Source organism: Cynoglossus semilaevis, chromosome 6 (genome assembly GCF_000523025.1).
Source record: "Cynoglossus semilaevis isolate Cse_v1.0 chromosome 6, Cse_v1.0, whole genome shotgun sequence".
Lineage (NCBI taxonomy): Eukaryota > Metazoa > Chordata > Actinopteri > Pleuronectiformes > Cynoglossidae > Cynoglossus > Cynoglossus semilaevis.
In genome coordinates, this window is record NC_024312.1 from 8,542,310 (window position 1) to 8,554,231 (window position 11,922).

General features: G+C 39.7%; 1 protein-coding gene across 1 annotated transcript in view; it reads left to right on the forward strand.

Moving 5' to 3' along the window:
- The window catches only part of roraa (RAR-related orphan receptor A, paralog a), a 199,141-nt gene that overhangs the window by 1,561 nt on the left and 185,658 nt on the right, over positions 1–11,922 (forward strand). The gene's annotated exons all lie outside the window — the stretch shown is intronic.

Sequence of the window (11,922 nt, forward strand, 5' to 3'; positions counted from 1 at the left end):
ACCCTGACAGCCATCAAACTCACTCACAAACACACGTGCATACAAATGCACGACATTCACGGTGATTAATGCAACAGTTAACGTCGTGCACGGCTGTGTTTTTGCGCCCAAAGTTTGCGCCGACGGGATATATTTAGAGGGTGATATGATGAATGTGGAATGTAAGCTGGTTATGTAACAGGTTTAGCCATAAACAGGCGAGCAACACAGAGCACAAATCACCAGCGCCGACGTTTTTCACCTCGTGTATCCGTGTGCACCACCACCACTATCACCACAGTGGTCCAGTTGAACACAGGTCAAATATATTTGTGCGTGTATGTTTTTAAAAAGATGACAAAGCTAATGTCTTCCCTCTGCAGCTCTGACTGAACTGTGTGACTCTGAGATCTGGCTCGGCGTCAACTCTTATGTAATCGCGGGGCAAAGACAGGTAGTCAGGGATAGAGGCTCGGTGGATTGATTTATTTTTTCACAAGTCTGACTTTGAGACACTCCTAACCTGCTGACCCATATACACCCCACCCTTTTATGCACATGATTAAAGTGCGTCTGGGAAAGAGAAAGGCAGGAAAAAAAGAACGCCTCTGGTCTGTTATGTAATGCTGAATGGGCAGGAAAAAAAAGAAACATGTTCAGTGGGACAACATCTGCTGCTTCAGAGTTTCCGTGCACAAAAACTTTATTATGACCTTTCTGTAGAGAGTATGAATGATTTGTCAGTGGGAATCACCGAAAGACAGCTGCGGAAACACTTAAAAAAAGGAAAACAATTTTTTAGCCATCTATAGTATAAAGGAAATTTTCAAACACATGAAATACCTGTCATTTCTTTGTCCGTGTGATTCCAGTTAGCTGCTGATGTTCCAAATCAAATTGAAAAATTCCCATCACCAGTTACAGCTTACACAGACTTATACAATCACATTGTGAAAGGGGAAAACCACAAATGTGAGCTGTTTTATTGGCTCTGCGGCTTCAGATGGTCACTCTTAAAAAGCTGAAAAAATTTGAAAAGCACCTGTGTGAATTTGGAATTTGCACAATGTAAATATTTGTGGCATTTATTGAAGGGAACAGGAGGCGTGATTGTACATTTTAAAGCATTTATATTCTACAGCACTGGACTTTAGGGTTTTACTTTCTGCACCACCTGAGATCCAGCCGACTGGCGGCTGATGTAATGCAGAATCAGAGCAACTCGGCCGCTGAGCAGAGGCGATGTGATGAAAAGCAAAAATATTAATTGATTTACATTGTAATTTCAGGTGTCCTGCATGCTTTAAGGAGCATTATTTACTGAGTTGATGTCACAATAAGGTCTTTAAAAAGGTAGAATTGCTAAAAATGCCACATTAAATTCTTGGTTGCACAGAAAACATAATTAAAACTAAAGATATGGACAATTTTCAACTTGATCCCTTGTCTGAAGGTGCAGTACGGACTACGCTAAATGCTAAAACATGACGTTTGCTGATGTTTCCTTGTGTGTTGAAAAAGTTTGTATTATTTAATGTGAGATTATAAATGTCCTCTAATCCATGGTTGTTGTTCGAGAGAAAGGCCATACAGTAGTAAAAGTTGTATCAGAACATTGTTGAAGTTGTACCGATGCATTAAACTAGCAACAGTAATTCTGTTTTGACACAAATTGGGGCATTACAGCATTCAATGGCATTCAATATTCAGTAGACCACTCTCACGTGATCACCTGCAGTGACCCTAAAGTAAAAATTACACACTTGCTCTTTAAAGTCGATAGTGCTATAACAGTATGATGCACCAGTCACAAATGTTATTTCATATTAGCACAGTCAGTTTCAGGGAGTCTAATGTGGAAATGCTAAGGAGCCATACAGTACGGAGCTGAGGGGCCACAGACCCCTGCTGTACACCATAGTACCCAGGAGAGGCACTCAAAAAGTTCATTCAATTCATTAATTGCCTGTAATGCATCAAATAAGCAAGGTTTAATAAAGTCTCTGTAACAAAAGAAAGTTTGCATGTATTTGGAGAAAAAGCTGCATTTGAATCTTTGAAGTGTAGCAGTACTAGTATGTATATGGTTTCAGAACTGATCCTGCAAAAAAAAAGGAAATTGTAGAATTTTAGACTTTATTTTCTTAGATTTTTTATTAAACAAATAAGAAAAACCACATCAGATATTATTTACACCTCTCCAGGCACACTCTAAATAATTTTGTAACTACATGTGTATATTAAATACTATACTTTACTAAAATGAGTTACACACTGTACAGTATATACACATCTACTTGCACCTTTACTCATAATAAGTGTTTCTTTAATTTTGCGATAAACATAAAATAACTTCAAATAACCGGCCCTCTGACTTAGATATTTTTTTCCTGTCTCTGACTCTTTCAGCTGTTTTTTCCGTCTCTTATTTTTTGTGTGTAGCCTCTAAATAATTTACTGTACGAACTGCAGCTCACTTTTTTATCATTAAAACTCCATCAGTCACAGAATTAGGCAGAAAAAGTTAACTTTTGGCACATTCTTGTATGAAGTGTAGTTGCATGACCAGCATTCAAACATTTCAATTTAAGATTTATTTTTTTAATCTGTATCTATCTCAAGAATCTTTTTTATCCTGGTCAAAATCCAAGTATGTGTCACAGTCAGTTATTTTGTATATTTTCATATAGAAACAGACATTATCCAGTAACAGAGAGATTGTAGATGTGCAGAATCTACAGCTCCAGACCAACTTTTGTTCCTGCTTCAACACTTGCTAAAATTTTGGAATCATGTTTCACGTGTCACGTACAAGTAGCGCATGATCACAATAACATTTAATAAATATTTAATTTCTAAATCAAAATACAAAGAGAAAAATCTTTAAAAAAACACTGTTATGTAAACACCGATCATTCATTAACAGTTGGTTTATTGTGATTGCACAACGCGGTACAGTGTGCGATTGTTTAACACGCAGCAATAAAAAAGGTTTATGGGTCACTGTAGTGTTTCAGACTTTGAAAGAGACTGTTGAGGATTACTGTAGTATGCGGTTGCTACTAGACTTTATGAGAATATTTCTTGTGGTGCAAACTGAGCATTTAGTGTTTTAACCCCTCAGTGCAAATACACTTTTAAGCAGATACTGCCTACTTCAGCAGAAGTGTACCGAAGACATGATCAGGTCGTAGAAAAAAGGCCTTGGAGGACTAGGGGTGTCTTTATGGGAGAGGAGAAAGGGTGGAGTTTTCATACTGCAAGATCCTCAAGTTTGCAACTAAGAAAACATTTAATATTAATGGCTTGGTTATGTAAGGTAATGGTCTGCGCAGAGGCTCCGCACCTCGCCGTTACGCTGGGGATCTCTGGAGCCGCAAATCAGATAAGAGCTGTGGCGTCCTGCCTCATCTGTTCCACATGACTCATGCGAGTGTTGACACAGGGGTTGTCAGGGCAGATTGCAGGAGAATGACGCCGTGGTTGACTTGTTAGGCAACGCAAATCCTGGCGGTTGTTGTGGGCAGTGACATTTAATTCCTCATTTGTCTAAAAGTATCTAATTGTTGGTTTGTTGGTTTCTGATTATTACAGTTGACAGGCAAAGGGCTGTCTTAATTATGTGTTGCGGCGTGTTTTGTTTTTGTTAAGATTAACCAAGATAAAAATGCGGCAGACGGAAGATAATACTTGTCAAATTCTTTTTCATTAGTCGTTCGGGAACTTTTCCTCTTATTTCTGAGCAGTGGAAAAGGATCTCTGGGTTGTAGCAGCATCATTTTTGTAGTTGTTGTTGATGACATAAAACCTATAAAGTGCTGTGATACAGAAGCCTACGGAGAACGGATTTAGAAAAAAAGTCTCAAAGCCAGGAATTGCGCACATGGGGCTTTTATGCCACTTAAGTGGACAGCAACATCATTGAGGCTCTGGTCTTCTCAAATTCACTAAATTAGAGTTCTCGCCCGCTGGAGAGCATAAAGATCCCGCGTTAGACTTAAAGCTGAGCCTTCAGCTTGTTCAGATCTGAGGGAGGAACTCCATTAGGGTTCTCTCCTCTTTCTCTGGCTGGTTGCCTTAAACAATATTGTGTTTCAGCCTTTTTACAACTTCACTCCTAAATGGGTTCTTTTTTTTTCACAATATCCTGTTTTTCTTTATTGTCACCTGTTAGGCTGTTAAGTTTGATACATGTAAAAGTAAAGGGAAAAGTTAGATGTAATTCAAAACTGCAACGCACAAGTGAATACTTTGTTTTTCCTGATCATTTTATTTTCAAAGTCAACCAAACTATATGTGGTCCTCAGTTAGATATGAACATAATGTTTTTAAAAGAGACAAAAGCCTATCTATCTATCTATCTATCTATCTATCCATCCATCCATCCATCAGATATTCAACATCCATCCATCATTAAAATTACAGACACCTTTGTTCTTTTCTGGAGCTGTGGGGACGCTAGTATGCTAGTCATTAGAAAGAGCAAAATTGTCAAAGTTTGGCTCACTTGCCCACCGAACCATGGGTGGCAGCAACATGCAAATCCAATTTACTATTCTTGAGTAGGGCTGTGTTCTGAAGTCCACTCAGAGTATAAATGGATGTAAAAAAAAAAATGTCATCAAGATAACCTTTGCCAGAGTCCTTGCAAAGACAATAATGGTTGGATTCAACTTACATTTCTTCTGTCCACATTAAGTTGATATAAAAACACATGTATTACTTATTATTATATGTAACCTTCCCCGCCGTGGGATGAATGAAGGACTTCTTGTTATGAGACCTTCTAGGTCTGTAAATGCAAATAACATAAGATGTTAAATGGTTTAGCACAGAATACATGTAAAATCTTAAAAATAAAACCATGCAGGTACAAAAAATGAATTTTTATAGCATTGCTACATGTATTTTTTTACTGTTTAGAAAAAGCTTAGTTTAAGTTTTAATATTTCAGAAAAGTTTAGGTGTCAAGTTTAGAAGTCCAAAGTTAAGCTAAACATAGACCAAAGCTAAAAGTTGTCGTCCGCTGGGGTTGTTTATTTTGAAGTTTGAATCACCAGTGGCTCGGACTGGAGCTGCCAAGGAATTTTGATCCAATGACAGACACCAGATTTGATGTGAACTCTCTGGTGGTGAACGGAAGCTCAGATCTATGGCCTATTTACCAGAAGTTTGCATCTTCGATTGAAAAGCCTGAATAGTAATGGCCAGTAATACTCCAGATGCATTATTGGAGGGCGTTAAAGGAGTCTAAAATTAATGTGGTACACTGTGACCTAAGTTCTGGTGCTGTGTGGCTCTGTGGCCTTCTGATATGAAACTGGAAACTCATTGAAGTGGCCAGAAGGGAAGGAAATGGTGAAACAGGTCTAAGTGATTCCTCTAAGGAATTCCTATGGCGTTTTTGTAGGGCAAAGCCTCTTACATCTTCATCACTGTGGAGGCTGTAAAGCTCCAGGCAGGCAGGTAAATCCTTGACTCTAAAAATCCTTTCTGCTCATTCAGGAAGTTTGACCAGCAGTGTCTTTCGAACCGTCAGCCCTTTTGCCCTTGAACAAACTCACAAATACATCAGTGGTTCCGTACATCCGTGCCCAGCTATCGTCGGTGAATGCAGGCTGTGGAGCCTGGCATGTGTTAAGTGCTCAGATGAGGAGAGAGGGGGTTGGGGGGGTTTCCCAGTTTATAGCAGGAAGAGGTCATGTTGTAAAGTCTTTAGTATGTTATTCAACGGCAAACCTGAGGAACCTTTTAAATAGTAATTTATCTTGCTTTTCTGGCAGGCTGAATCGCCCCGGTGGCAGGTCGTTAAGGAAAGACTGTTTATGAAACGGAAATTTATTACGTGATTATTGTGTCCTGTATTGCTCAGATAAAGACCAGGAGCCATGCAGAATGACCTACATGTTTCCTCTGTGGTCCAATCATACATCTGTATTAAATCAGTGTCAGGTTTGATGGACTTTGATCATGATTTTGATAAAACCGCAGCAGCCTATACTGCAGAAATTTTTTTAATGCTTTTTTAGAAGGTTTTTGTTTTTAAAGTTTCTCCCACTTATTTAAGCAGCACTTTTCCAGTTGGGATTTTGAACATTTCAATAACAAGCAGCGAGAAGGATGAACACAAAACACTCTATATGTTTGAGGGTCCACATTCCTTTGCTCTCTGCGAGAGAAGGTGAGATAAGCAGAGGGTGGCAAGGGCATTTATCTCATCCATTCTACCACTGTCTTAACAGCGGGTCGCCACCATCACCGTCACCTGGAAAACCCAAACTTTTTGGAGACGTCGAGGATATAAAGCAACTTGAAAATCAGTATGATTTCACCGGGCTCTGTTATTTATGTTGGAATAACAAGTGCAACTTAATCTCATAAATAAAAAAGGCAGAGATACAGATCCGTTCTCCCTGCAGGTTCTGCCACCACTTAATCGAATTAGCTCCACTCTCAGGCTTGACGGGCTCTTCAAACACCCCTGGTGACTTCTGAGTGCCGATTACAATCAGCTGCTATTTTCAGCCTTTGATTAAAATCTTGTGAGGTTGGACAGGTTTTTTATTTTTCAGAGAGAGAGAGAGTAGAGGCAACTAATTAATAAAATTGCAGCCCTTCTCTCTCTTTCTTTTTAGGCCTGACGGAGCTGCAGTAGTTAAACAATAACCTTAATTATTAGTTAGGTTGAATCACTCGCTCGATCTCACTGAGACCTAAGTGAACACGTTGTCTGGGCAAATATTTGTTCTGAGTCATACTGTGTAGACTGTGTAGAGCAATTCTAGGTTCTATGTGCTGAGCGTACGTGTTATCTGTCTGTTTTGTTGCTGTTGATATTTTTCTAGTATATTTGACACAGTGATTTAGTAGAGGAAATAATTAAAAAAAATATTTTTTTGAGTGGGATGTTGCCTTCATATCAATGTTTTTCTTTTGGAAATTTAGTTATGTTACAGAGTCAACTTGTTGAACATGGGGTTACAGCTGCAGTATTGGTCATGGTTTGGCAACTGTGCTGCACCTTTTTTAACAATAAAAAGTCAATTTATATCAAATAAAACCAATGAAACCAAGCATAGCACAGAAACAAGGCATATTTAATACTTATTAAGCGCCCGTTATTGACATATAAATATGTCAATAACGGACACTTATTATAATTATTCCATGTCTGTGGATTCAGAACTTGGAAATGTATTTAGAGTTTGGAGCAACGAGGCTCAGTGAGTTTGACGTTGTTCCTGTGCAGCGCTGCCACAGTGACTGAAGGACAGTCGGTCTTCAGAATTTAAAACCACATGTGCTCGCTTCGAGATATGACCTTAGTTCCTGAGAGGGAATTGTTAACATCAAGGTAGGAGGTAGAGAAATGTTGTATTTGCCTATTGAGCAGAATTTTCTTGCGTACTTCTCTATGATCTTATAGCTGTTTTGTGCTCACTAATTTCTGTTGCTTTTATGTTGCGCAAAAGTTATTCCCTCACTACATCCATTAAGTTTTTTTTTGCTGATGTTTTTTATTTCTCTTCCTTTGTTAGCGCGCTAACTTATTTTTGCATAATTGAAACGCACACTGGTACGAAACTGTTTAACTGGGGGAATATTCATTCGATGTCATCTTCTGTTAAACAAGTGTGGCTTGTGATGCTCATTAATTTCTGCTTGCTCCACTTGCGGTGTTTGGGCTCTCTTGGCTGGCTCCGTGCCATAGTGTCTTCTGAAAGAGCCACTTCATCTCTGTCAGGGGCAGGTGGAAATTTGCTGCACACTTCTAATTGGACAAAGTGCCTTTCAAACTCCCAGCCATCATACACAGATCACATTATCATACAGAGCAGGTGTCAACAGAGGGTTGTTTTTTTTCAACTGCCCCTTCCGTCTTCCACTCACTCACTTACTAAGATCCCGCCACTTGAAGTACAGACCAGTGGTGGCTCCATACAACTTTTTCATGTCTGATAACAATACTGCAAATCTGCTGATACCAACAGTAGTTTCATTATTTAGTCAAAAGACCAAGACCCAAATTTGGATGTCAAAACGAATAAGATTAAAGTCCCGGATGTCAATAGTCAGCTTTAGTCTGAAATACAAACATTTTTGCAGCAGCCAGAAGGAGAACCTGAGGCTGCGCCCTGCGGCTCACAGGGTTCAGCCGAGCAGCTTGGGGGTCAGCCTACAGTGTACATGTAGAAGGAAGTATCTCTTCAGATCACTTGTTCATCATTCAGACAACAAGTGGACAGAACGGCACGCTGAGTGATGTTATTTTGTCAGTTCGATCCAGTTAAAAACTGCTGAATTTTGAATGAGTCAGAAAAGTGAGGCAGACTCGGGATAGATGTCAGAAAAATGATGCCCGAATGAAACGTCCTCCATTTTTACTATTACGGATTAAATATAGAAGCGAGGCAAGAGCTATGAAGAAAATGACTGGCCTTCGGCTAGGTATTTGAGGTGAAGAAGTTACAGAAATGTTTTGTTTTGTTTTGTCTGAGAAATGGAAGGATGTAACGTTGTTTTGGTTCATCAGTGGCTGAATTTTATCTGTGGTCAAAGTAGTTATTTTTATAAAAACGAAAACATCAAACTGAGACAGTATCTGTTGACAAATTGAACCTTAAGTTACCTTATGCTAAGAGTTCAAGTGCTGTGTATTACACCTAATAGTAACTGTATTAATTCTACTCTTGTATTCTACGTATATGTGTGTGTATATACAGTTTACACACAAGCATATATATATGTATATATATATATATTTATGCTGTATTTTGTCTAGTTGTATGACTATGTTAAGAGGGCTAGTTCCCTTACATTAAGGACACATAAAGTGCAGCTGCTGGCACAGACACTGCACCTCTGTGTCTGTGTACAACAACTATTTCATATGTTGTATTGTGTACAACAACAACAGCAGCTTGTTCTTTACGTTTTTACTTATGTGTGATGTCGTTGGCACCAGTGCAGCTGTTTTAGCCAAAGCTGGTTTGATTGTGGGCAGAAAAGAAAGTGGAGGAGAGATTGATGGTGGTGTCCCCATTCAGACAGATAACACCTGATTCCACCTGCAGGGGGTTGGTCTAGAACACTTCCTCCGTGCACCTCCGACGCTGTGCCGAGGAGGTGAACCGTTCCTTCATTCAGTGCAACTCAGGGCCACATTCAGAGGTGATCCCAGGACGGTTGTGGTGATGTGGCCCCGAGCGCTCTGCACCACATGATCCATGCATCAGCGACACCTGGGAGAAATCCACACAGGCATGGGGGTCATTTGTTTAACACACGTGCATCATGTATCTCAATGTGCTCAAAGCACTAACGGTTGAACGGCTGCACAGAGAGACAGATGCACTGCCGAGAACACACTTAAACACAGATGCACGAGTGTTAATGAAATGCGGTCTGCACACACGGTTGCACATAATAGTGAAATCGGTTTGTTAGCAGTTGTTCCACTCATTTGCGGGCTGTTATAAATACATACTGCGAAAATGTGGAAGAAACTGTTTTGAAGAAGTGCTTTGATTAATTTCTTCCTCTTAATAGAAGTTGAGTTTTTTTTTAATGTGCTCTTTTGAAGTATGATTATTTTGACATTTATTTTGGCTGTTATGAGGGTCCTATAGCAATGTACATATTTGCACTGCAGCAGTGATGTTACCAACAGTATTTTTAAACTGTAACTTAAAAAAAAAAACAAGAAACGTGTTTCATTACCAGAAACTGCTGGGCAGTTGTGATGTCACTGATACTGACAGTGTCTGCAGGACAATGAATGTGAGAAGCCACAGTTCGAATGTTGTGCCAGGACAACCACCAACAGTCAGTCTCAGTCGTCACATGGGGAATTTTTATAGGACAAAAATAGCTTGTTTATACTTGACGGTCTTCAGTTTATTATGACCACAGAAAACGAGGGCCATGTGGATCTTGTTGTTGTTTTTTTTACAGATTTTGTTGTCAGACTTTAAAGTACATAACAACATAATTTTCCATTATTTTTTATATTGTTTTGACAAATACTGTTACATCCTTTTACAACCTATGACCTATATATTGGGATAAACAAGTTTGGAATTTGTAGCTGATCGCACTAATAATAATAACAAAAATAATAATAATGGGGCCGGAGTTAGTTTGTTAAATTGGTCAACCTTTGAAAATTAGTAATTTTTTATATACATTTAGATTTTTAAATATTCCAAAAATCTAATTCAGCTATTCAATTCTAATTAAAAAAAACCCACAACTATATTAAATATTGGAATTATGTGATTTAAGAATAATTCAGAATTATTATTATTTTTATTTGAACACATCCATAAAATCTAATGGATAGGAAGTTAAGGTGCATATATGGTCTGCAGGATTTTAAAGGTAAAACCAGTGTTAGGTTGGATTTTTATATCTGTAAGTCAAACATAAATAATTATAATAATAAAAAGCCAAGTATTCCTACAGTGGTGTAGGCGATCTCTACAAAAGAGGTACCATTTTGAACTTTTATTATGGTGCAGTAATTAATATATAATTACAATTTGATGTTGTTAAACAAAAAAACTAAATTAAACCACCAGTGCCATAATTAAACCCCCTTAAAAAAGTTGAGAAAAATATTCTCAATATCCCATCATGCTTTATTGCTGTTGGAGTTCAAACAGGGCTTTTATTTGATCCATATTTTAGAATTCTAAAACTTTCATATTAAAATGGGAACTTAATGGACTGTTAAAAACACTGTTTACAACCTACTGTAGTAACAACCTACTGATCTTTTACAGTCTTGACAAATCCAATCCACTGCACCAGTACATACTCACACACTCAAACCCTCGTTGTTTTTGGCGTATTCAAATAACAAGGCGTGCAGCACAGGGTCTCAGTGTGTGAAGCAGATGGTGAAAGGCTAGTGTGTAATAGATCTCAATATTAACTGCAGCACATGCTGGGCATGTTGGTGGATGGCACACAGCGGAGTGAAAGAGAAGCAGTGACCTTCTGTCCCATCGTTTACCCTCTCGTGCCCCCCCACACTGCTCTCAAATTACTTTGTTTTAACCAATTAAAGCAGCCAGCTGAGCATCAAGCAGACGGCCGTTCTTCGCTCACCTGGAGTGGACTCGTGTGACATCGCCGCCCTGTCACTGGGAGGCATGGCATGGAAGCTGGGAACTCCAGCGTGTCTCCGTGCCACCTTAAGCCCCCACATTGTTCATTTAGATTAATGCCACGAGTTTCCCCGCTGAACCCTGAGAGTCTGCTCCCTCAGCTGTTCTCCCTGACACCACTGCAGACATGGACAAGTGAGCAAAGCAAGTGCGGCAGTGACACTTCCCATAGCAGGCTACGCACAGCCACTTAGTCATATGCAGCGAGGGTGGATAATGATCGGTTCCTAAATGTGGACGAATTCTGCTGTCATCAAGTTGCCTTGTCGCTGATCAAGATACCATATGCTGTGTAACGGCTCGCCATCCAAATCCGTTTATGGCTCAATAATGGAAGGAGAGACCGCAGACACAACAATGCCGTGGCAGGGGATGAGTGAAGGACTGGAGTATGTGGTGTTTAACAGCCATACGAGCACAGATTATGTGCTTGAAGGCGCTGAATTGAGTGCCAGCAGTGACAGTTGGGCTGGGAATTGAGTGTGCCTGGGACGTGCGGATTGACTCAGCGCTCAAACACTACTGGGTTCCAGGAATCATCTCTGTAGAGTCCTCAACCTCCATCCTACTGTAAAGGCACTGTAGCCCGCCGTTTGCTCCTCGACACTGAGGGAAATGACGGGGGCTTGTGCGAGCGCTTGATGAACAATCGCTAATGGCTGCCTCTTTGAAAGCTGACGGGTCCATTTGGGTAGGAGAAGGAGGAGAGGAGGAGCAGGAGGAGGAGTGTCTTTTACTTCCCTCCAGCTTGCCTTGGCTCGGCATTTCACGG